The sequence below is a fragment of the Gambusia affinis genome, linkage group LG21 (genome assembly GCF_019740435.1).
Source record: "Gambusia affinis linkage group LG21, SWU_Gaff_1.0, whole genome shotgun sequence".
Classification (NCBI taxonomy): Eukaryota; Metazoa; Chordata; class Actinopteri; order Cyprinodontiformes; family Poeciliidae; genus Gambusia; species Gambusia affinis.
Genome location: NC_057888.1, coordinates 11,605,231 through 11,632,730, shown reverse-complemented (window position 1 = coordinate 11,632,730; position 27,500 = coordinate 11,605,231). Strand labels below are relative to the sequence as shown.

The window sequence follows — 27,500 nt, the reverse complement described above, 5'->3', positions numbered from 1 at the left end:
TGCCAAATAGAGGGCTATTCTTTCTTTTCACGGAACAGACATGTCTCCTACTCGAACAGAGTCGACATTGCTACCAAAGAGGGAGGGGGAGTAGCGACTTACTGCCGGAGTCTTCTCCAACCGCAGGAACGTAGATTCTTTAACCAGGTTACAGATCTTGAATTCAATGTTGTTAAAGTCGACACCCCAGTCAGAGCCCTCATTGCGACAGTTTACAGGCCTCCAAGTTATGATCTTGGAACATTTTTAAGAAATCTGACAAACCTCTTGGATGGCCTGAATTCAATGGATATTCAACCCATTGTCGTGTTAGGAGACTTCAATGAGGACCTTATTCCTCCAGGGAAAAAAGCCATCAGTGAGTTGTTTAGAGCCAAAGGCTTTATGCAACTCATCTCTCATCCAACCACAGAAAAACGTACTCTTCTTGACCACTTGTACATCTCCAATCCAGAATACTGTGTCCAGTCGGGTGTCTTGCAGGCTTACTACAGCTACCACAACCCCATATACTGTGTGTTGGCTTTAGTATAAGCTGCATCTACAGTGACTTGCAAAAATAGTCATGTTCTTTGAAATTTTCCATATTTCATCACATTACAACCACAAATGTGGAAATACAGTGGAGAGAGCAAGTATATAATATACACTGTTGATTTTTCCAGGTATATACTAAGTAATACACACTTTTCAGTTTATTTGCAAAAAAATCATTCAATCATGTATATTTTTAAGCCTCCCTAGTAGAGTCTATTCTGGGGTCCTGGAAAAGATGGTCCGTAAGGCCCTGGAGAATGCATAGGAGTTCATCCAAACAATCTACATGTGTTTTATGTACTCGCAGAAGGCATTTGACAGTCTCCCTCTGGGAACCTTGCAGGGGGGGGGAGGGTGGCGGGTTCTCTGGGAGTATGGTGTCCAAGGTCTTTTGATATGGGCTGTAAGGTTTCTGTGTGACCGATGTCAGAGTCTAGTCTGCATTGCTAGCAGTAAGTTGGACTCTTTTCTGCTGAGAGTTGGACTCCGCCAAGAAAACGAGCCCGACTCTGCTGGCAATGAACACCAGACTCTGACATCGGTCATAAAGGGACCTAACAACCCCTATCACAGGGCCTGATACCCCATACTCCTGGAGAACCCCAGCATGGTTCCCAGAGGGACACAGTCGAATTCCTTCTCCAAGTCCACAAAACACATGTAGAGAGGTTGGGTGAACTCCCATGAACCCTCCAGGACTCTGCTGAGGTTATAGAGCTGGTCCAGTGTTTCATGACCATGGTGAAAAATCACACTGCTCTTCTTGAGTCCCACTTTTGACTATTTGACAGACCCTCCTCTCCAGGACCCCCAAATAGACCTTGCCAGGGAGGCATTACTCCCCACAAATATATTTGTGGTTGTAATGTGACAATATGGAACAGTTCAAGTGGTATGATTACTTTGTAAGCACTGTACATCTTAATCCCGAATTCATGACAGGAAATTCTTATTGGAGAAAATGTTAAGATCTCATGTCATTCTTAATATCAATTTATCTAACTGCGGTCTCTTTCATACATGCAGCAATCAGAAAGCAGTGTGGATTATATTTCTTTATCATTGTTACAGAGGGTTTGATATGTATTTAATCATTGTACACATTTGTGAATCATGGTGTAGCTTGTGGATTTTGTTGTAGGCATAAAAATATTTTTGTACAGTTTGTGAATCATTGAATCATACTTATTTAGCTCCGTAGAAAGGAGAATTTATAATCAGGTTTTTTATGTATACATGAAGGTTTGAGCTTTGAGAATACGAAAGTGGCTGATCTTGAAACACTTATCGGTTCTCTGTAAGAGTAGTTGCTGGAAATATTGGACCAGGAAGCAGCAGATAAAACAATCAGTTACTACACGTATATTCTGTTCATTTTGAAATCAAAATTAATTCAAATAGATCTTCAATATGGCCCAGAGCATTTTCCTTATTTTTCTAATCCGGTTACAGTAACTGTTACCCTTCAAATTAATCTAATTTTTTGCGAAACTCGTTCTTTATTTTATATCATTCAATTAAAGCTCTCCTTGTTTTATCTCTCCCCAATCAACACTGTAGTTTTTACTGCTGCAGCCCCCTAGTGGTTACTTCACTACAAGGACAAAAGTTCAACTCACTTTTGTCCTATTGGACTCCCTCCACATAGTCAGAATTTGTTTTGTTTTGGTGGAATTAACCCTTTTTTCTTCCAGTTTGAGTCTGTTTTTGCAGGTTATTTTGCAGGTTGTTCCACACAGAAGCTATCCTAGGAGGCTGCCAAGAAGAGAGAGAGGAAACGAGAACTGGAAGTTCAGCCCATGAAAGGTAGCAAATGTATCTAAATTGTAGCAGCCTAAAAAGTAGTTACTTTTTTTGTTGTTGATAATATCTGTTTATTGACGGAATGACTTGTGTATTTTTAGTCCAGAACACTCTGGCCTACATCATGGACTTGGACCCACACCCAATGAGGAGAAGATGGAGTTCTTGTTTCTTTAGAAAGGTACATGACAAATTAAGCAAATTTTGTTCATTTTAACTTGAAATATATGATGTTGTATATGTAGGTTTTATAGAAGGAATCCAGTGCATATATGCCCTTTTTTCTTGGGTCACATTGGTGTTTATATCTATGTTAATCATTCTTAAACTTTAGTTTAAACAAAGTTTAATTTTTACTTTATTCATTCATAAATCAAATAGATGTTTAAAAATGTCATGTATATTAATTTGGTTTTTGTCTGTTTTTTTACTACAGTTTGTGATGTGTCGCACCACATTGGATGCCGAAGAAGTTGGCCAAAGACCTTTGGAGAAGCAATTCTTTTTTGTCATTGTTTATAATTGTAAATAGTTTTTCTTGTATGTATGTATGTATGTATATATTTAAAATAGTTTTATTTATACTATAGAGAGTGTAATATGTCATGTTAGATTATAGTTTCAGTTCCTGTATGTGTATATAGTTATAGTTCCTGTATGTGTATAGTTATATAAGTTTTATATTTATAACAAGTGAAACATCATGGCAAAGCCATGATGTTTCACTTGTGAGAGTAAATCTGTCGGGCCTCACCTTGACACTCAGGCAACAACCCTGAGTGCCACATGGCCAGACAGGACACATGTAAAATAAAAAACATAGCAAAATTTTTTATTTTATTTATATTCTTTAAATGTTGTAATTTTAGTTCATTGTAAACTTTACCTGCAAAACCTTGTAGAAATCTTTAACATTGTTCAATATATATTTAAACTGTGATCTGTTGTGTGTGGGTTATTTAATTAAAATTTTTCTTTGTCACTATTATTAAGTATATTATTAAATAGCCCTCTCATTTTAGCTTATACACTTACTTTATCATACTGAATGGTGCATGTCCAGTTTACTTAACATTCTTGTGATTCTATTGATTACATTGCAGCTTTCTTTAGCATTGATGCAAATTGTTAGCATCAGAACGCTGGGTCCAAACCGACGGGCACACTTTGGCAGGCCCCAGTTAAATTTCTTCAGGAATTTTCTAGTTATTTATTATTCTTCCGTCACCCGGAATGCGGCAAATGCTCTGAGCCCACCCACAAAAGTGGTATCAAAGCGTCGGCTCGATCCGGAGGTGTGCTATTACTTTTGGTGGGCTTTGGAGTTACCATGGCGACGTAAAAGCAAAAACGACCCCAAAATCACTAACTTGAGCTCACCAGGTGAAATCTGTCAAGGGGACGAAGCAACCTCTAAATCTTAAAAATACCCTATTTTTGAGGATTTTCTGTGTCGTCATAACTTCATGTAGAAACGCCATTCAAACTTCATTTTGTAGATACGTCCGTGATCTCTTTTAAAGTGAAGAAAGCACGTCAATATGTATTATGGTTTGTCCACAACTTCTTTCTAAGCGACCCAAAGTTTTTTGATTTTGGAAAAATCAGAGTGTGAAGGCCGCTCCACTAGAGTGAGAGTCAGAGTGACATTTGACCCCAAATCATTTTTCGCCCTCACGCTCACAAATATTGCATGATTGGTATCAAACTTGGTCATGACATTGATACGCGTGCCTGCTCCGGTCAAATGTTTTCAAAAATTATCTAACGCTTACAGTTTTCTCTCCAGGTGCTTCAGAGCAAAGTCATGCGCCAGGGTAGCAGACAGATCTCACTGATTCACTTCCATGTATTTCTGAAAAATTACAGACCTTGGCACACACTTTTTTTATCTCATCGCTGTTAATACTGTGAGTGAGGTAGAGATATGAATGGCGGGACTATGTGAGACGACAAATAGCCCTCTCATATGCTTCAAACGGTTTTCGAATATGTATTACGGTTCCCGAACGGGAAACAGTTTTTTGCAATGCTTTTTTTAGTCAAACTGGCTGGCTCAAACAGAGAATTGTCTCCCCCTGGATGTCTCACTCACAGCTGGCAGAGAGGATTATTTACCATGGCAACGGAACCCAGAGCAGGGAGAGCTGCTGACGACTACAAATACGCATCACTGTAGTTCTAACTAGTAGTTCAGTTAAAACAGAGGAGGACTGAGCTGGCCTTTAGAAAAACTTGCTGCTATGGGCTGTATATAACTAATTTAACCCTGTCACTGTTACACATGGGATGAGTTTGGCCCTTTGAAATGAAGCTTACTGAAAATTTCAAAATAAAAGCCCTTGACATTTTTTTACATCAGGTCATTGCTTTTTTGAGCGTTATATGACTGATTTAATCCAATAACTGTTACACATGGGATGACTTTGACCCTTTCAAATGAAGCTTAACAAAAATTTCAAAATAAAAGCCTTGGGAATTTTTACATCATGTAATTGCTCTTTTTGGCTTTATGTGACTGGTTTATCCAAAGCACTCTTACACATTGGATTAGTGTGGGCATTTAATATGAAGCTTACTGCAAATTTCAAAATAAAAGCCTCAAAATGCCCTTCTGGACAGTGCACGGAGGCGGTGCAGTGATATCATTCTGCATTATCTGTTTATCCGAGGTTAGGGAACTGCCTTGCGCAGCAAGGCAGTTGATTAGCATTAGCCTTTTAGCTTAAATAAGCTATTTTCTATTTTTCAGACTTATTAGCCATGTTTAGTATACTTAATGGAGTAAGTAAATGACAGTAAACATTCTAATGATACCCCACATGCTACTGAAAGTATTTATGCTTACATTAGCATATTTGCTCATTTTAGCTAATACACTTACTTTATCATACTGAATGTTGCATGTCCAGCTTACTTAACATTCTTGTGATTCTCCACATGCTATTGATTACATTGCAGCTTTCTTTAGCATTGATGGTAATTCTTAGCATCAGAACGCTGGGTCCAAACCGGGCACACTTTGGCAGGCCCCAGTTAAATTTCTTCAGGAATTTTCTAGTTATTTATTATTCTTCCGTCACCCGGAATGCGGCTCGTACCGCTGCGAGCCCACCCACAAAAGTGGTATCAAAACGTGCGGCTCGATCCCGGGAGGTGTGCTATTATTTTTGGTGGGATTTGGAGTTACCATGGCGATGTAAAAAGCAAAAAACGACCCCAAAATCACTAACGAGCTCACCAGGTGAAATCTGTCGTCAAGGGGGCAAGCAACCTCTAAATCTTAAAATACCCTATTTTTGAGGATTTTCTGTGTCGTCATAACTTCATGTAGAAACGCCATTCAAACTTCATTTTGTAGATACGTCCGTGATCTCTTTTAAAGTGAAGAAAGCACGTCAATATGTATTATGGTTTGTCCACAACTTCTTTCTAAGCGACCCAAAGTTTTTGATTTTTGGAAAAATCAGAGTGTGAAGGCCGCTCCGCTGAGAGTCAGAGTGACATTTTGACCCCAAATCATTTTTTAACTCGCCCTCACGCTCCACAAATATTGCATGATTGGTATCAAACTTGGTCATGACATTGATACGGCGTGCCTGCTCCGGTCAAATGTTTTCAAAAATTATCTAGCGCTTACAGTTTTCTCTCAGGTGCTTCAGAGCAAAGTCATGCGCCAGGGTAGCAGACAGATCTCACTGATTCACTTCCATGTATTTCTGAAAAATTTCAGACCTTGGCACACACTTTTTTTATCTCATCGCTGTTAATACTGTGAGTGAGGTAGAGATATGAATGGCGGGACTATGTGAGACGACAAATAGCCCTCTCATATGCTTCAAACGGTTTTCGAATATGTATTACGGTTCCCGAACGGGAAACAGTTTTTTGCAATGCTTTTTTTAGTCAAACTGGCTGGCTCAAACAGAGAATTGTCTCCCCCTGGATGTCTCACTCACAGCTGGCAGGAGGATTATTTACCATATGGAACCCAGAGCAGGGAGAGCTCCTAAGGACTACAAATACGCATCACTGTAGTTCTAACTAGTAGTTCAGTTAAAACAGAAGAGGACTGAGCTGGCCTTTAGAACAACTTGCTGCTATGGGCTGTATATAACTCATTGGGGCCTGCCCCATAGCAATGCATAAGGAGAGCAGTGACTGACTTGCGAAGCAAGTCAGTCACTGCCTCCATGCATTGCATGGGCAGGAACCTATTGTTCTACACCCAATAGAATGTCTCTTTAAGTATTATTGGGGCCTGCCCCATAGCAATGCATAAGGAGAGCAGTGACTGACTTGCGAAGCAAGTCAGTCACTCATATGCATCGGCAGGCACCTATTGTTCTACCCAATAGAACGCCTCTTTATATATTATTTATTATTCTTCCGCCAACCGAATGGCTCGCAGAGCCCACCCACAAAAGTGGTATCAAAACGTGCGGCCCGATCCCGGCAGGGGTGCTATTATTTTTATAAGGATTCGGACTTACGATGGCGACGTAAAAAGCGAAAAACGAGCAAAATTTCCAACTGCCGAAACGCAGAGCATAACTGACACCAACTGACGCTTTTTTAGAGTGAGAATTTAAGCAGATTTCTGACCCCAAAGCGATTTTGAAATCGCCGTCACGCCCACAAATATCGCCCGATTGGTATCAAACTCGGTCATGACATTGATCGCTGCGTGCTGCTCCGGTAAAATGTGTTCGATATTTCTCTAGCATTTACGGTTTTCTGTCAAGGTGCTTCAGAGTGAAATTATGGGACAGGGTAACTGACGCTCTCCCTGATTCACTTCCATGTATTTCTGAAAAGTTTCTGCACAATTTTTTGTCTCATCACTGCAATTACTGTGAATGAGGTAAAAATATGAATTGCGGTACTATCGGAGAAGACAAATAGCTCTCTCATACGCTTCAAACGGTTTTCAAATATGTATTACGGTTCCTGAACGGCAAAGGTTTGTTCGGAGTGCTTTTTCCATATTAATTGGCTGGGTGTCTCACAAAGATAGAATTTTTTTCCCCTCTTTCTGTCTCTCACACAGACATGACAGTTAGCAGCTGATCCATTACCATAGCAACGGAACACATGAGGCCAGAGCAGCTGATTTATGGGAGGACACTCTGGAATGAGCTGGCCTTTAGAACTACTTGTGTTTAGGGCATTTTATAACAGATTTTAACAAACCATTCTTACACATAGGATTAGTGTGTAAATTTTAAATAAAGCTTAATGGAAATTTCCCAATAAAAGCCCCAATATTTCTGTCAGGTCAGCGCTGCAAAAATCTCTGCCTATATTATCTTTTCCTCTCAGGTTATGGCACTGGCTTGCGCAGCAAGCCAGTGCAATGGCATTAACCTTTGACCTAATGATATTAAATAGGACAATCAGAACAATAATGCATCGCCGTGGCGTACAATAATATTAGAATGCTTTATTAGTCTTATCTTAAATAAACTATTAGCTATTTTTCTTACTTATTAGTCATTTTAAATATACTGAATGGAGTAAATCAATTACAGAAAACATTCTAATGATGCAATGGCATTAACCTTTGACCTAATGATAATAAATAGGACGACCAAAACGCCATAGTGTGGGCATTTAATATGATGCTTATGTTTATTTTTTTAAAAAAAAGCCTTCATATTGCCCTCAGGTTAATGCATCGCCGTAAGGCGATGCAATAATATTAGAATGCTTTATATTCTTCTCTCAGGTTAGGGATCTGCCTTGCGCAGCAAGGCAGTCAATTAAGATAAGACTTTTACCTTAAATAAACTATTAGCTATTTTTCTTACTTATTAGTCATTTTAAATATACTGAATTGAGTAAGTCAATTACAGAAAACATTCTAATGATACCCCAAATGCTATTGGCAGCATTTAGGTAAAGATATGTTTGGCCTGCTTTGATCAGAAAAACTAACTGCTTCAAACTATCAGGATTCCATCTCTCCCTGTGTGTTTCATTCTCATGACAGTTGAGCTGCTCTTTAGAACTACAAAGACTGAAGGTTAGAACTACAACATGGTGGAACTGTCAGTTACTACAGAGGAGGTCTGAGCTGGCCTTTAGAACTACTTGTGTTTTGAGCATTATAGAAACGATTTAACACATTCACTGTTACACATGGGATGAGTTTGACCATTTCTTATGATGCTTACTGAAAATTTCAAAATAAAAGCCTTGGCAATTTTTACATCATATATTTGCTCATTTTTGCTTGACGTGATTGGTTTATCCAAAGCACTCTTAGACACTGGATTAGTGTGGGCATTTAATATGAAGCTTACTGCAAATTTCAAAATAAAAGCCTGAATATGACCCTCAGGTTAATGCATCGCCGTAAGGCGATGCAATAATATTAGAATGCTTTATATTCTTCTCTCAGGTTAGGGAACTGCCTTGCGCAGCAAGGCAGTTCATTAGCATTAGCATTTTATCTTAAATAAGCTATTGGGTATTTTTTTGTCTTTTTAGCCATGTTTAGTATACTTAATGGTGTAAGTCAAGTATAGACAACATGCTAGTGAGCTGATTATCATGCTTAATCGCGCATGTCCATGTTAGTCAACATTCTTGTGATTCTCTTTGGAAGTTTTTAAGCTTAGCATTGATGCAAATTCTTAGCATCAGAACGCTGGGTCCAAACCGACGGGCACACTTTGGCAGGCCCCAGTTAAATTTCTTCAGGAATTTTCTAGTTTAAAAATAAGACCTTAAAAAAAAAAAGCACAAAGATAGAGTCGTCTTTTAAAGTCGATGCTCAAAGTTATGTTCCCCTTAGGCGTACATTAAACTAAATAAGACCACATGAAACTTTCACCAGCTTGGACTGATGTTAGAAACAGAGACAGCAGTGAGAATGAGTCAGGCCCTTGGGGAGAAAAAAAGTGCTCAAATTAGATTAGCTAAATTCACAAAGACCGTCCCCTCGGTCCCTCCTGCATGGCTACACAGAGCCTAACCCACACCTCCAACCCCAAGCCCCATTCTCACGGCCGAGAGGTTTCCAAAAGGGCCCACAGGACGGCCAGAGGCGACCAAGATCTCTGTTCTCTTTACTGGATTAAAGATGGCTGGCACACTGGGGGAGAGGGGCACATCTGTAAACATCTTAAATCCACACAAACTAAGAAGAAACGAGGCTCTGTTTCAATAGGGAAAACATCCAAGTAAGTCCTTCATGCCTTTTTAAAGATTTTATTGCTTGCTAGCATTTTGATTTATTCAAACGCACATCATCCTTTTTCTGATTTAATCTTTGTTTTCTGTTTTCACAACCACCGATGGGCACAAAGGCAAAAGCAGGAGGAGGCCTTTAAAATTGGACCTTATAAATGACTGAATGACCTGCAGGGGTTCAGCAGAACCCCCATTCACTCTTCTCTCTGCATGCTTACTTCAAAGAGTTTTCCAAAGGTCCACCACATGGTTATCTTATCATCTGACATAAAGTTGCCATTAAACTGAATGATTTCCCCTTATTTTATATTTCTCTGATTGGGTCTCTCATATAGTAGCTCATTTGTCTTGTGCTCCTTTATTAAGCCGAACCCAGGCTTTCACCGACCCCACCGCCCCTCCTCCCGCCTCCAAACTGCCTCCCTCCGGCTCTCCAGTCATCAGTTGGGCTTGCAGGTGCAGGCAGAGGCCGATGTTGGGGGGCTCCTCGGTTCACTAGCCCCATTCTCCATGGCTGAATGAGATACATCGGGGCTGTCATAGCTATGATTCAGCCTCTGTGCCAGTGTAGCCTGCCAAAGCAGAGGCTTTCGGGATGCAGCCACAACATGAATGAGTGACAGAGTCTAGCTCTGCGTAGCATGAGTAAAGAGCTCTGACACTACAGCTTGTGATAAGTAATGAATTGCTCAACTAGACAGAGTTAACAACGTTGCATAGATTGATATTGTGATAATACATTTGCAATATTTTGAAGTTGCATCCTGAAAGGTGAACTAAATCGCTTCAAACTCCAAGCATCGGTCTCACACTCTGGCAGAAATTACAAATCTCCCTGTTGGAGAGGCCAACAGAAAAGACAATTCACCATCAAGACTCTACACCTGGCTCTGATTGGCTGTTTCAGATGGAGTCGTGTATTTCTGCAGTTAGCACTGGGAACACTGGGAAACAGCAGAGGAGCTCAGTTTTTTTTCTGTCACATCCTATACTGTTATGACAGTGACAGTTTGGACATGTATGTAAAATAAATAAATAAATAAATAAATAAATAAACTTTGCATCTTCAGCTTTAGCCACAATTATATACCAAGACCTATTATGTATTTTTATCCATTAAAAATATGTAAGACCCCCAATTATTTAGGAGGGAGTTATAACAATGTTTCCAAAATCTCAATGTACATCTTATTTCACTATAAAAGAAAACCCTGAACATTTTTAAATATTATAAACTAGATACGCTTCTGCTTTTTTTAAATGCTAAATTGTTATTACTAAAACTTTATCTCATTCAGTCACCTTCATCCTCTGCCCAGGGTCCAACACAAAGTATAAATAATGGGAGCCTTAATTTCCTGAAGACCCCCTTAGTACTGGGGAATCCCTTACTAGCTGTCATCAAACAATCACAACATCAAAGTCTTTAGATTGTTACACTTGTTCTTTATTCTGTTTCAGGGCCCTCACAGCTGTCTTTAACAATGGAAAAAACAACTTTTCATGCTTTCGCAGCTTTTCTTGGCCGATTATTATAGAACATGATCCCATCTGGAGCTGTACCATGTAGCTACAGAACAAGGATTGATTTTGACTTCTCAGAATATCTTTCCCACTTGAATAAAAGTACAGTAGTGATGAAACAAAACGGAAAAAAAAAGAAAAGAAAGAAGAATCACCTGTAGCTACAAATCAACAGTATCCCCTCTACAAAATAATAGTGCATTCGACAATACAATCAATTTCTCAGAGCAGCCGTTACATCAAAGTCCCCAAGTAGTCGCTGGAAAACTTAAATAATTTACACTTAAAAAAAAATAAAAAATCAGCTCAAACTGTATTTTTTTACACTAATACTCTTTATGAAACACAAGTCAACTGCCAAAAAGTTTGAACCCTGGAAGACATGAGGAGAAAAAAAAAAAAAAAAGCAGTAATTGTTGCTGCAAAGTCAGAGTCCTGCTCCTTCCTGTGAGAGGCTTGTGGAAGTCTCATCCTCAACAGGGTTTTGCCCCGCTTCCGGAAGCCTAACTTTCTAATCCTCTCAGGCGAGAAGGTGAAAGGCAGGAACAAGGAGAAAAAGAAGGGGGGTATTCAATGGGTCGGAAGGGGCCATGTATACCACGACATCCAAAATGCCTGGTTGAAAATAATCCTATAAAGCATGCCGCCGGTAGCCTGTGGAGAGTGAATATGAGGATTTGCGTTGAGCAGATTGCCTGTTCAGTTGTCTCCTTAGAGGCATGATGAAGGCAGACCTTCAGCTGTCAGTGGCCGATCGAGACAGCCTTACAAAAATCCACAGTTTCAATAAATAAATACATAACAGCTGTTACACAAACTTAGCAGCAGCAGCACCGACGTCCACATGGCAAACAGGCCAACTTCATTAGAATACAAACTAGGTTTCCATGGCTAGAAAGATGAAACACAGGGGATGTGACTGTGGCTTTTAACAGGGTTTTGTTGGGTTACTGGACATGGGGGGAAGCAGTGAGCCTGCATGTTATTTGTGATTCGCACGCGGGTGGGAAGAGAAGCCTTTCAATCTGTGCCTGCACCCCGTTTCTTCTTACTTGGAGAAAAATCAGGAGTACGAATGGTTTCAACCACATGACCCAAATTAAGGGCCACACAGCGCCACTGATCATTTGTATAGGAATAAACTCAAGAGCACAGTAATCCACTGAACTGAGTTTATTTGAAGCTTTATTTAAACCTATTTTACTTCCCTGGGTCTTTTCCCTCATAAACCAACCTCTTTACCATTTTTTTTCATTGCTTTATGTCAACATTCATTCATCCCCACTGTGAGGACAGTTCTTATTTTTTTTGTAAGACTCAAGAAGGACAGCTTTCAAGAGGAAAGACCAAAGGAGTCAGGTCTCAAGCAGGTGCAAATTCCAGTAATGCCTCTGCACACTTGGACGCTATTGTGCCTATAAAACTCGGCCAAAGCAGTGCATTGAAGGTTATACCAAGCAAAGAGGTCTGGCAGGTACACCTGCTTTCATTCACCAGGAGAAATTGTTTTTCATATTATTTAATTTGTGCGTGGGAATGTGTCAATATGACTCTGGGGGACTTTAAAAAAGGTTTACCATCAGTATAGTCACGGCTTAAAATTGTAGGCCTCCATAAGATTTTACTTGACAAAATGTTCTGTGTCAGATATTTTAAGTTTGTGGTTTTTGTTGCACTGAAGTTCAACCATAAACATTTTTTCAAAATTTCTGCAATTTGCTGTAATATATTGAACATCAGCTTCTAGGCCTCCTCCTAAAGATGGTGACACATTCTTGCTTTACTGTAAATGTTGAATCACTTTGCATTACTACTCTTATCAAGGCAGTATTTTAAGTAAGATTGTGATGGAGTCTTCTCTCATTGATGAGAGGCAACCAACAGGACTCTGGGTCATACATTGTCAGCATGATGCAGAACTCACGGTAGTGTTTGAAGTTTATTCTCCTAGCAGTCCCGTCTGAAAATGTACAAAGTAGAAACAGAAACATCTACCTACCCTTTTTGAGCAACCTCTGCGCAAGTAGCAACATTATGCTTTAACTTAATCAACTTAGAAGATAAACCCACTTGTTGTGCTTTCATTGCTGCCTGCAATCCTTAAATTTTGTGGCGATTCTACAAACAGTTTCTTAAATTAACATGCCTACCTGGAGCGCCTCTGATGCAAAGATTATAACGGCAACAAAACATGTTGCAATATAATTTTGTAATAGTTAATAAATTTGATTTTCAAGCACCACTTGCCTCTAAATAAAACTATTCTTTTCTTCCACAGGTCATCATCAAAATTATCTAACAAGCTAAATACTGTGTCTAGCAAGTTAAAACACACTGAGTAAATTGTTTTATTTAATGTCAGTATTTGGTGATGCAATCAATGCAAACAGCCACAATAAAAGACCAAACAAACATTTGTGATCTTCTGGTTTCCGGGTTCAAGGCTTTTGGCCAAAAAACAACCTGAGCCAATTCCAAAAATAAATTTATAGCCAGAAGTTGTGTGGGTGGGTGGTCATTCATTTAAAGGAAACTCTTGATAATCCATTTAAGGAGCATAACTTCCTTTAGTTCTTGTGAACTGTCAAAAAGTACATCAGAAAAACTGAAAAGACAGTATAGAGAAGGAGGTTAAAGTTTATTTTCTGTGTGGCGCTCATTGGCTGCAGAAAGCAAAATACAAACAAAGCTTTTTTTTATTTTATTTTTAAAAAAAAAAGGCCTTAGATCTCTGCAAACATGTCTGGGGTCCTTTGCTTCACTTTGTGACTGTACTGTTTGGCAGATAATTACCTCTTTGTTGAGGGTTTTAGAAAGGCTCCCCTGACCAGGAGCCAAAATGCCTTTCTTAGGGTGTGAGTGAGGGTACACGTGCTTGAATATGCATGAGAGGAGTGATGGGCCTTCTGATCTATTCAATGCTCCTTAGCTGGCTTTGTCCTCTTTTGACAAGAAGGCGGCATACGGTGCTGTTCTCATTTATTGGCACCCGTGGTAAAGCTGTGGAAAACAGTCTGAAAATAAATTTCTCTTTTTTAGCTGCAGCATATACCCTCACCAGAAAAAATATAAAGTACATTCATACAAATTAGGTATACTGCTAAGAAAATTAACAAAATCACCAATTAACTTAAAAAGTAGTAGCCGTATCCAGTTTTAAGTGCGCTAGAGGATATGTTATTTAAATTGTTTCTTTCTTTTCCAAACGTCCTTAGAAGCTTGGACTGAATTGTATTATGAATTCTTTTTCTAAATAAAAAGTACATTTTTAAATCAAAATCTAGGCTTCTGTTAGAAAACATAATACATATTGTCAGAGTCACTCGGGTGGATAATGATTCACAACATTTCACCCAATGAAGACAGAAATCTCCCCACAGAAACAATATTTAATGACCCCCAAAGTCACAATGCCAAACACTATAGAAATCTGAGAAGCAAGAAGAGAAAGGAGAGCATGAACAGGTAATCATGTCAAGGGCCCCAGTGTCTGCAACCACAGACTTCATTAAACATTGTATAACACCAAGCTGTGTTCCAGAAGGAAACAGGTTTGTTCGATGTGTTAATTGCAGAGGTGATAAAATTGTTAATATGCACCGACATAAAATGACAGAATCGCAGAAAGAAAGGTATTCTTTACGAGGTCCATGATAAGTTTGAACATAATCAAAACTGGAGATTGCAATCTTAAAGCCTCTATGTAGTCTGGCAAATTCAATACAGATTCAGTTTTTAAAACAACTCTAACCTTCAATGTATTTTAATTGGAATTCTGTTGCATCATCAAACAAAACACTAGGATTTGAAAATTGTACAAAGCAATGACTGTGGCACAACCGCAAGCCAGCAAAGACACAGCCATCCATCTAAAGTGGCATCCTGAGATGCAGCCGAAAGACCCGAGGTTAATCTGAAACAGCAACACACATCCACAACTCGGGTGAGAGAGTCTGTTGGCATGACAACTATTAGTTGTGAACTTGACAAATATTGCTTTTATGGAAGAGGCAAAAAGGCAATTGTTTTGTAGGAGAGGGAACACAGCAAACACTGGTGTTGGCCTAAAAATTTGCTAGACAGAACAGTTCCCTTCTACTTGAATGCTGTATATCATGACTTGGTCACTCAGTTGGTGAGGGATTGTCTGCTGGCAGTTGGTAAACAACCCTCACAACAATTCACACTCTTTTTTTTTTATGGGTTATTCCACAACTCTGGAATAACATAATAAAACAGAGATGCCACTATCTATATTCAACAACTTGTAAGTCCCAGCTCTACAGAGAGCCTCTCCTAGCTTAGCTCTTGCCATCTGCTTTGCATTCTGTGCAATGAAAAAGTTAATAGATTATGGGTAATAAACCGTACTTATGAAGCCCAGGTTTGAATAGTCAAGCGAGTCAAAAAGTCTCAGAAATCACCCATAAATTATGCTCTATGCCCTTCAACATCATATCAGGTTTGAACCCCATGTTTCTGGCATCTTCATCATGATATTAAACAATAGTGTTCCATGTCAAACATTAAGCTGGTCTTCTTGCATCAGCAGCCAAATACAAATCACAATCTGAAGGTTTTATAACCAAGAAGTCAAAGGAAAACCTTGCAGCTGGCACGGTAAGTGGAGAAATCTAGATCAATACAAAGTCAAAGGGCTTTCACTTCTGTGTTTTTGCAACCTCAGTTAAGGCGTCATAAATTCATCCCAGATCATAAAACACCTAAAAGTGAGCCCTTTTGCACTGCATTTGACTGACAAGGCCGCTGTGTTTCAAATTACTAGCAGGCACGCAGCAGGCAAATGGAGCACTTGGCTTAGATGTGTTCGTATGGCGAGCGAGTTTCACGAGAGCCAAACTTTTGGAGTCAATTGTACAGGATATGCAAGTCCTAGTCATGAAAGCCATCTGGAAAGGAGCAGAAACGCCACTACTTACAGCTATAAATAGAACAAATAAGACTCACAATCAGAGTGATAATCCCTCAACAATGTAGTGGCTTTGTAGCATTACAAACTGTTCCACATTGAGATTGAGAAAAACATCCTGTTCCGTCTAACAAAAAACACTATTGCTGACCCCGAGTACACTCACTGTATCTAGAGTGTTCTGGGTGGCAGACATGACTTTTAACCTATACGTGAGGAGTCAGAGGTCAAGGATTAAAGGGATACGACACCTAAAATGCAGAGTTTCACTAAATCTCTCTGCAAGAGTTCTCTTTAGTATGAAGGAAAGGAGCCAGGAATCTGCTCTAACAGAGAAAATTAATGATAGTGTAGTTTATTCTGTCATTTCTATAAACCATCCTTATTCACGAAGAGCACTTAAGCAAAAACATCAGCTTGAATTTATTTGAGTTGCTTTAATATCTTGTTTTGGTAACCGGTTAAAGCCATTAGCAGTTTGTTTATTAAATGTGAGTCTTTATCTCTCCAGATGTCCTTTTGTTGGAGGCAAATAAAAAGGAGCTAGTATAATTGCTAACCTGGCATCGGTTATCTCCAGCTCTATTTGCACAAATGCATGGCAAAAACCTGTTTTAAGAAGTGCTGTGAAAGCCAGGGTTTTTTTTCCCCAAAGTGTTTTCTCTGTGGCATTGTGTTTGTTCCTTCTTGCTTGACATGTGGCAAAATGCATGAGACTTTATTACTTCCTGTTTAAACAAAGTCGAGTCAGGTTCGCCCACACTTAAACACAAAAAGAAGAATAGTGCAAGCGCAGGGGAGCAAAAAGGTACCAAGTCTCTAATAAACAGACAATTGTGAGAAAATGAAAGAGCAGCTATTTATGGTAGCAGCCAATTTAGTGTAAAAATCCTCTCAAGTTAACAAAAAACATTCATTACCTTCATAATAGTTTTTGCATCACAATGCAGCTGGAAACTTTAAGACTTTCTGGATAAAGCATCTTACTCTTGGCTGATTTGTTATCTGTCTTCCATCACAGCATGAATAAATGGAAAACTGTTTTATCTTCAAAACATCATTCTTACAGGGCAAAAATCATGACCAGGTTCAATATAAAAACAAATGCTGAAGAAAAATTAGATTTTGAATATTTAATCTATCCCTTAAAGCTTGTCTTCCAACATGCATGTAGGCAACTTTCCTTTTGAACTTTGAAAACCAGCTGCATAGACATGGAACAGTTTAATTAAAAAAATAAATAAATAAACAAAAATCATCTGTTCATTTTTGACACAAACCAATCAGTAAAAGTCCAATTGAAAATTAGATTTAGTCATTTTCAAATAGAAAGAATGCAGACATTGCATTGCTCAGTACAAATTCTGTAGAAACTATATAGTTGGATGGACCGATAAGAGCAACTAGTCGGGATCCAAATGAGAGGGAAGGTAATTTTTATTTTTTTTAAGTTACTAAAAACTACATTATATCTCTAAAGTTTACAGACTATATGGCACCATCTGCTTGTCTATCGTACCCAAAAATTTGATTTTGGACAATAATAGGATCATGAAATCCTCATTTTTAATTCCAGCTATTTCACACAACTCCGGGCATTTGAGTATTTCCCTTGAACACCTTCAAAAGTAGTTTTGTTCATAGATTACACAAATCACTTTCTCACTTGTGTTTGATTAGGGCTCCTTAGATTTAATCTCCAGAGACTCATGTGACCAAAAGTAGAACAACGACAACAATACACTACAACATTAAGTTTGCAGCAACTGTTTGTAATATAATAACTACAGTAAAGCATAAAATTTCAGGATAACCATGTTTGCTCTTACGCTATGTTTTTACAGGTTCTTTCAATAACCTTTAACAGGATGGGGTGAGGGTAAATAATTGGGGAGGGTGTTGTAACTTCAGAAAGTTATTTCCTCACATTACTCCTCATGACGAGCCAGTGTGTTCTGGGCCATCACCTTAGGAGATGAGAAGTCTGGCAGTAAAAGAAAACTCAAGGTAGGCTAAGATGATGAATTGTGTGAAGGCTGATTTATCTGTGGCCTAAGTTCTTTTCATTCCTCTATACCTCCCCATTTCTTTGAATCCAGCTGAGCTGAAAGCTGTTGTGTTGAAATAGCACTAAATCATGTCCACTGCTGGTGCACAAAAACAATCTGGCAAAAGATAAACACGACAAAGTGATAAATTATACGAGTAAACCATAAAGACGCTTTGGGACTGACTGATTTGTTTAATAATTAATCCAATTCACATTTAATTTGCGCATATTTAAATGTGTAAATGTTCTTCAAATGTTCAGTTTTTTGGTGTGTTTTGCTCCAAAATGCTTCATTCTCACATAAAATTAAGTTCTTTTAAAGGAGTGGGTGTATTATGCATTTTCATGACACGTAGTTGCAATTCACAGCACAATCAAGTAATTATGTTGTCTGATGTATGCATCAAAAATAAAATAAATTTGACTTTGCAGTTTGACGCCTTGAAATTGGCCTCCATCTCTAAGAACCTCCCATTCTTTCCAACACAGCCATTCTTAGCTGCGTTGAACCTAGAAGTAGCTTGTAGGATTAGCTCAGCAGACAAGCCTTTTCACTAGAATAGATTTGAGCTTTGTCCAATTAAACTAAATATACTTACCGGTATGTTATCCTTACAAAGCAGCTTGACACTCCTGCCTTTGCATGGCTGAAACTTTTCAATTTTGCTCTTATGAGATATTCACCATGATTTGCCCTTTAGTGACTGATCTTAAAACATCCCCAGGATCTCCTCAATAAAATGTCAAAGAAATGTTGACTGGCAGTCACCACTTATTTCTTTTGCCACACTTTTGATCACTTCTACAGTACACATTTCTGCCAACAAGAAAGACTGTCAGCCGTTAGTTATTCATGATGTGGAAATAACGTAGAACCACACATTGCTGTTGCACACTAAGTGGCTCGAGAGATATTTGGGCAGCAGAGGCTATCTAACCAATTGAATGGCCAAGCTAATTAAATTATATATATATATTTTATGAAACTCCTACTGCTGTTAAATTCAGCACTTATTTGTTCCATGGTTTGCCCCCCCGCTGGTCGCTTGTAGCTGGTAGATTTAATAATCGCTTTGCTTTGTGTAATCTACAGAAAAAAAGTGACCTGAAAAATCACAGACAATAGGACAAGAATCAGTTGATTGATTCTGAACAGTTACTGTCAATGTTGTAAACTGTTCTCATGTGTTTTCCATCTGTACATGTACAGAAAGACCAATACATTTCTGACATTAACGTAGCTGTTAAGATTATAATTTTAAACAATTTAATTATTGTGGTTTTTTGGGGGGGAGTTTTCTGTTTAAGTGCACGCTCAAAATCTTTGTTGGTTATGTAACATTTCTCCTGGCATGGTTGCCTTTGCAAAGATGGTAAATATCATTTATAAGGGACAAAATAACAGAGTGTCCTTAAAACCGAGCCACATGCTGATCAAGCATTAATGTCAACTACAAAAAGCAGAAAATACTTAATCTCTCTTTGTAGACGCGATTTACTTGCAACTTGTTTTCACTTCAGGCATCGATCTGGCAACATTTATAATATTAGTGGGACATAATCGTTTGCAGTCCTCCTGGTAACCCCTGGCTCTCTCTCACACACCTAAAACATCTTCCAATAAGAAGCAGATTTCACCGAGCACCAGTTGTGGTCTAACAGCTCTCAGTGATTTTGTTTTAACCCCAGTGCTTGTTTTGAAACCTCCAGGGGGACATTGAGAAATGAAATGCAAGTGCTGTCAAATGCCCCCTCCGACCCCCCTTCCCGCCGCACCTTCTGCACATTGCCCTTCTTAAGAGCCCCACGCAGCCCAAGGTGGGGAAGTGAATCTCACTTAGCTAAATTGACCGTGTCTCATCCCTCACTACCTACTGTTCCCATGGGGAAGATGAACTCCACCAGGTGCCAGTTGGGGTTTACAGAGTCCAAAGTCTTCTCTTAACTTCTTCCACACTCACATTCCTACTGCAGAGGTGAAGACTGTATAGCTTCAGTCAACACCTTACCAGCACCAAACCGTGACACATTCTCTGAAGTACAGCAGAATTATTTGATGACTGATGCTAAACTACTGGCACAAATCTTCCTGCAAGTGCATCCTTTCCTCTCTTTCTCTCTCTCTCTCTATCAAACATTACAAATTGAAGGGTTTGGAAGGAGGGCAAAATGTCCAGATGGCCCCAACTCAGCAGTAGCCATTTTCCAAATGTCACAGTTCTGTCCTCAGTTACCATTTACCTGAGACGGCAGGGTACTTCCCTTTAGATTCCAGCACAGTTGCTCTGATCTGTCAAGCAGAAAAATAACCAGAGGCTACTTCAAAGGCCAGGTCTCCTCCCGGCGGCTACATCCTAAATGCTCCTACCTTCATGCATCCTGGGACTAAAAGGCGTCTTTATTTCAAAATTGGTTTCATTAAGATTGCTGGAATCCTTTGAGGGTTAGTAGAAAAATGGAAAATCTCTGCACTTTTCTATAAGCATCAACTTTAATAACTTTCACGATACTTTCAGTCCTTGTTCCCTCCACTTATTTAGACATTAACTCAAAAAACAGCTGTGAAAATGCTGAAAATGTTTTTTTTTTTTTCTTTCAAAAAGTGAAGCACTCTTTTGAACAAGAGCCTTCTCTCACATCAGGAGCTAGCATTTGTGGTTTTTGTGTTGATGAAAGTGCACCCTGTGTGCAACAATTTTATCCTAAGAGGTATTTTAAGACGTTCAGTGGGGGACTGAGAGGAAAAGAGTCCATCAGCAGCGCCTTGCAAAAGTAGTCTCACCTCTTTTATACAATTATTTTTCTTACATCTCGTCATTTTCCAGTCCCAAAACTTGCATTTATTCTACTGAGTTTTATCATGATAGATAAACACAAACTAGAGCGAGTTCACCTTTTTTTCCTTATAATGAAAATCTATAAAGTGTGGTTCATGTTTGCTTATAGCTCCATTTCCCTGACATCCCTGAATGAAATCAAGAGCAACAAATTACCATAAGAAGTAATCTAATAGTTAAGGATATGTTTCTTGTACACACAGTGTACTCGTGTACAAATCATACAGCAAATTTTATAAGTATGGTTTCTAAGGAGTACTTTTATGATTAGTGATGCACTTAATCAAATATTACAATCTGCAAACTGCCCTCAAACTCATTCTGCTCTGATCAGTAACTGGCAGGTCAATTAATAATTTTATTCCCCTCATATATGAAAGCTAAAGATGAAAAGTGCACAATATTGTAGTCTATAAAGCAAACAAAAAAAATCTAGTAAAATTGTATTAATTACAAACAGAGTAAAAAAAAATCCAAAACAAAATGGCAAAAAAAAAAGAGAAAAAAAAGTTTAAACCAGTTAAAGATGCAACAGAAATAAAGTTGTTTTATTCCGGGTAGCTCAAATGACTGATTCTGGCGAAACCGTAGGTCAATTGCTTATCCTCACCGTTCAGGTTAAGCCGCTAAAGCTTTCCAGCTGCAGCTTTGTTGCTGTAACACATCCAAACTCTGTCATGTCAACTGATATAAAAGCATGGGAATTATTAGAGATCACACGCAAGAGAAGATGGGAGAACTGCAAGAGAGAGACATTTTATCACACTCAGGTCCTGCTATGGCTGTTCTCGCAGAGTTGGGGAGGGGAGGACAGCAGCCTCATGAAATGGCTCCTTATCTGGCCAAAGATCAAACCCTCTGGAGAGTACTCTCATTTCTTGAAATTGTTTTGACGAGCCATATCCAGCTGCTTTGGAGAGTGCTAAGTAAGCAAGTCAAAGGTTTTATGAAACTCATGGTCAAAGGACCAAGATGAAGGCCGGCCACTGTCACATTCAAGTGCTTTTCCACCAAGTAAGGTGGTATTTTATCTAAAGCAATTGCCACAGAGATTTGGCTTCGCAGCAGCTGTTCTTGCAGATAATAGTTTTCAGATAGGCCACCCCACAATAATGGCTCCCAGCGAATTCGTTTTCAGAAGAGGCGAATGCATTAAAGTCATCCGTCTCAGTCTCTGTGGATGCACTTCGGAGGATGGTTGAGTTATGAGTTTGGCTCGTGTTACCTGGCTCTGCTTGAGCTGACCTGAGCAGGACCTGCAGATTAAGGAACCATATGGGAGCTGATATCTGAGCCTGAGAGAGAAGAAACATTGAGGCCTGGCCAGAACAGTATTTTTACTTATTTACAGTGATGCGTGATATGCACTCACACAGGCATCACTCTTTAAGTCACTTTGTCTTCATCTGATAATGTAAAGAAAATGTATTATTTGTAGTAAAGCACAATTATCTTAGCTACCATTAATTTTTTTAGATCTGATGTAGCAAGGCCAATGACCATTTTCTTTAAGAAAGGGAGAATTAATAAGTTTGGTCTTGATCAAATTAATTAAATTTTATGTTTGGGTAGAGAAGACAAATTTCACAGTTCAATAAAGTCACAGACTTTAAAGATGTACAAAAGTGATATTTAAATAGAAACACAAAACTAACATTGCACAACATTGGAATGGTGTTGACCGATTCCGCTCTACATATATCACATCAATATTAGGACAATCCATTGTCTGTAGATGATGGATTAGGGATGAGGCCACATGGCATGTCTCATTCATAAAGACATGTTTTGATTCCACATTATTTGGTGTGGAACGTCTTTCAAATATTTCTCCTCAGTTTAAAAAATTAGACATGAAATTGCTCTGGCATTGACAGAGTTCTTTTGAAAGATCACAAACATATTTTTACCCACAGTGCAGTTCACCCTGAGGTCTCTGGAGATGAGTCCATGTATGTTTCTGGTGGGTTGTTTGTCTCCTCCAGACAGTCAGAAGTGATAGCAGTCCATCCCCCCCCGACCCCCAACAAGGCTCTTCTAATGACAGACACAGCCTCCTCACGTTATGATAGACACAGACTTTACAGCTGGTGAGCAACAGCTCACCAAAAACAAGAAATCAGCATCCCATCTGCTACTCATTTCTCCTCCACATCATTAATCAAACTCCAAAGATCATGTTCTCACCACATTAGAGATTTACACGGAACCATGCTGTTCTGTGTGACATCATTGCACATTAGCAACTGAACTTAAACACGTCCAACTTCAAGTTATAATCCATCAATGCACAACATGTTTAGGCTGTGACTTTAAAACTATTGACTCTGGTTGTAAATTATGTCATTCACTCAGAGCTGAAACACCTACAGCTATTCATCATCAATGATTTCATCAAACAATGAGATTATTTCAATAATAAAGTTTCCAAGCAGTGAACACATGTCGCCAAACTCAAAATTCAATCAGAAATTATTTTCTTATTTTTATCATTATTTTTTTTGTAGTTTATAAAAATTGGTAGTAATGCAAAACAGTATTTTGGCAATTTAATGGTAGTGCATGAAATCACAGCTTACGAACAAAGACCACCACTTCTATCAATGCAGTGAAACATAAGTAGAATGACATGTAGGATGTAGTTGTTGAATATGTTTCATAATGTTAAGATCTATCTATAAATACAACATTTTTTTTTAGAAGTACTCCGGTTTGAGCTTTTCAAGCAACTAGAATTACTAGAATTTGTATTTGCATTTATTTATTTGCTTAAGTAGAGCATCATTCATTCAGGAACATCTTAAACGCCACATATGTAAATGCACCCAATCACACGTGAAGTTGATTTCCATTGTTTGTCAACCTGCCAGGTGCTGTAGGCTTTATGGCTCATAAAGTGAAAAACAGAAAAAAATAATAAAACACAGAAAGGAAGAAAACGTTAGGTTTAAAACATAATCAAAAATAGAATGCAGACAACATTTCAGGTTAGCTGTCAGGTTGCAGTACAGCTCTCCTTGAGGCTGTGGTAATCCCACTGCAATAATGAATCATTTGGTGTTTCTTATCAAAAACATTTAGTGCCAAAGAAAGTTTTTGACGATTGAGTTCAAACACATCAGTTTTTGTTTTTTTTTTTCATTTGATCCTTAAATGTGGACACATATTCTAATTTCTCACCATTTGTAAAAATAGAGGAATGCATTATGTTTTGATAATTTTTTGTAAAGCCAATGCAGACAGATTTATTAATGTTCAGCTGAAGACATTTAATAGCCAAAGCTGGCTATCTAAATCATTAAGCTTCTCATGTTAAAAAAAAAAAAACATAGTTGGTTGTAATGCAACATATAAAAAAAGCTGTCTTCACTTTGTATTCCATAAAACTCATAATTAGAGGGTCTACAGTCGTGTACACAGGGGACTACGAGCTGACAGATGAATATAGGGTCATGGATTCACACTTTAAGGGACAGTAAAAATTAAAAGTCAGCAACATGGCACAAGTCTTGTTGCTGCAAATGTGCACCACACACCTGCATGGAGTTGCCCCGGACAACTCATACAGAATAATGAAAACATCTTTCTGACATGCGAGAAAAACAGGAAGACAGAAAAGGCGGATTATTCACAACTAAGGTGATCAGATTAATCTCAAACATTAATTCCCAACATTGTTCTGTCCAACTTTCTCTTAACTTCTTCTACACTCAAATTCCTACTTTAGAGGTGAAGATTGTATAGCTTCAGTCAACACCTTACCAGCACCAAACCGTTACACACCAAAGATATTTTGTACTTTACCAAAAAATGAAAAAAAAAAAAAAGTTAAAAAGGATATTTTGCCAGGAAACTGATCTTTGAGACAGCAGTACAAAAACGTATTAGTTGAGACATAAATCCCTAAGAAGGATAAAGTTGCTCTGGTAAAAAATTGCTTTCCATCCGTTTTCAGTACTGGTCAATTTCTTTGAGCAACTTTTTCAAATTCAAAAAATTCTTTATAGACAGCAGCACTAATTACAAAAGGATTAACCAAATGGAAAAAAGACTTAGTCTTTGACTTGTTGGGGAGTTGAGAAGTTGTCAAGTGCCATTACAGCAAACATCTGTGATGCGAGGTTCCTAGGTGATAAACTCAATGACCCCTTGTCTGCATGTTTTCTTCCAAGCTGGCTGCCTGACTCCTGATATACACAACTTTTGTATCTCTAATCAGTTAATTTCTGATGTGCCAAACGAAATATTTTGACAGAAAATTCAAACTTTGCTCTGGGAACATGACTTTGCTTTAAATCCGCAAACAGGTCTGAAGACAATTCTACATGAAGAAAAGTGCATTTTAGGTATCGTCTTTTATTTCAGGGTCAGGAAAGCAGTATTAGCGCATATGGGATAAGTTCTACTGCTTAACTTTATTGTCCTGTGCCATGTAAACTGATGCATAGCTTTTGTTATTTCAAATAAGTATAAAAGCAGTCGAAGTTGGCCAGTGTGAGGTGGCGAGACTAGAAAACCACAAATCCCAGGCAATAATTCCCAGCAGGAAGACAGTAGCAGGCAGGTTGTAAACTAAAATACCGTGTTAAGAATTATGTCAATGAAAAACACCTGTTATTCCAGGTTTAAAACAGAGCTGTGACTAAAGAACAAAGTGCTGCGATAGGAGGGCTTCTCAGAAATGCAGTGTTTAACTAAAAACCACTCTGCTGCCATCTGAAAAATTCATCTTCTCTTTTCTTCCCATTTAAGAATTTACAGCTTCTTCAACAATGCGCTCACTGTTTAATAAGCCTTGCAGAAACATCTGGATTCACAGCCTGTCAGATCCACTTGAGCTCAGTATTTACTCATAATAGAAGAGATAAATTTTATGCATTGCAGACCACTATCACCAAAACTTGTGTAACGGTGGATGGGTTTCTGCTATATAAATATGCTCATGACAGGATTTACAAAAGAAACTGTCTGTATGAGTCTTTTTAGTAGATTAGCCCTTTAATTGGATGAGTGGTTGAGATTACTAGATCAATACTATGTTAAAAGATATTTCTAGCAGTATTGTTTAAACACAGCAACTTAAATATGACAGCTTTATACAAACTCTTTATCATTACTAATCACTCTATCCTTACAAATATTAGCAACATACCAGTGTCTTTATAAAGTTAGTGGCATTGCCTATTTAAAAGCTATAGTTGGGTAGTTAAAAACGCATGTTCACTGTTGAGCGCCTCACCAATTACCAAATTAGCACTGCTCATCACAGTTTGCTATACTTTTATTTATTTTAATTGGAATTGAAAAAAAGGGCTACTGTTCAGCTTAATGCGCAACTGTAAACTGTAAACTTAAATTCTGCTTGAATTCTGGGAAACCCAATAAGATTACAAAATAATGACATGATTATTATTATTTTTTTAATTAAAAGAAATTAGACATTACATTTTATTTTAAATACAGTAATGCAGTGGTACTTTTATTAAATGCCATAAAGAAAAAAATCTTGTACCCGTCCATGCCCTGTCTGTACTTATAAGCATTTTGGCAAACTTTGATCTGCTGTCCAATCAACAGCCAGTCCCCAGAATTAGGATGTTTGGGCGTTGAACTCGTTGACCCGTAGCTGACTGACTGATGCGTAAAATACAAATAAGTTGCTGCTGAAAAGGAAACTAATAAAAATCACTATGTCAGCAGTTACAAGCTGCCGCGTAGAGAGGATATGGCAAGTATAACCTTTTAAGCAAAACTGTCTTTAGAACTTTGTTGTACTTATAACTTGTTCGAGGATATGCTGTTTGCAAATATTTTAATTTATATCGACATATATTTGTCGTGTTTTGTTGAAGAGTCTGACCCAAAAGCAGACAAGAGAAGAGCAGCCTCCAATTGAATGTGAAGATTTGCAGAGGAACTTACAAAAGGACAAAGAAACATTGCATGAAAGGAACTGGTGAGCATCAGAGATGAGCAATAAATGTGCAAAGTGAAACAGGGGCTTGGAAGAAACAGATGAGGAGGTAAAGAAACCGGCTGGCTTTGACTATCGGGGAGGTGATTGAGCGACATGAGAACCGGGTGAGAGAAAAAATAAATAAATCTTTAAAATGCAGTACAGCTAGACAAAGAACAAAACTGAGGAGCTGAAGAAAGAGGAATGCAAAGGATCTACTAAATCAAAAGCTGAAGACTAACACTAAAATAAGAATTTAAACCAATACACAAAGAACAATACCGAATGGAGCAAAAAAACTATTCTAATGATAAGAAATGATTAAAACAATATTGTCCCAAAAATATTTAAAATTTTAGGTTATAGTTCAAAATTACCCCAAAGGGTAAACAAGAGTTAACTTTAAAACTGCTCCACTGTGAGGTTGGAGCTTAAATATTTCCAAACAAGATGACAAAAAACTCTACTGCTAATTCACCACAACCCAGGGAACCATTACAGGCAGTTCCTGTAGTCAGTTGGAACCAACAACACCACATTAAGTTGACAAACCAATATAAAAGATGGTGAAATATGGACTCTTTTACCCATGACCGTTAAAGTGTCTCAGCCTCAAATATACTGTGCATAATTCCTGGCGAACAGAGAAGTAAAGCTGGCATCTGC

The 27,500-nt window shown here is 38.3% G+C and overlaps 1 protein-coding gene and 1 long non-coding RNA gene across 6 annotated transcripts in view; one reads left to right on the top strand and one right to left on the bottom strand.

Annotated features, from left to right (window-relative positions):
• The window catches only part of sulf1 (sulfatase 1), a 103,637-nt gene that overhangs the window by 59,177 nt on the left and 16,960 nt on the right, over window positions 1-27,500 (bottom strand). The window lies entirely within an intron of this gene.
• Window positions 1,111-3,224, top strand: LOC122824554. Its single transcript, XR_006369534.1, has 3 exons — window positions 1,111-2,343; window positions 2,442-2,521; window positions 2,777-3,224. It is a non-coding gene; the product is annotated as an uncharacterized LOC122824554 (long non-coding RNA).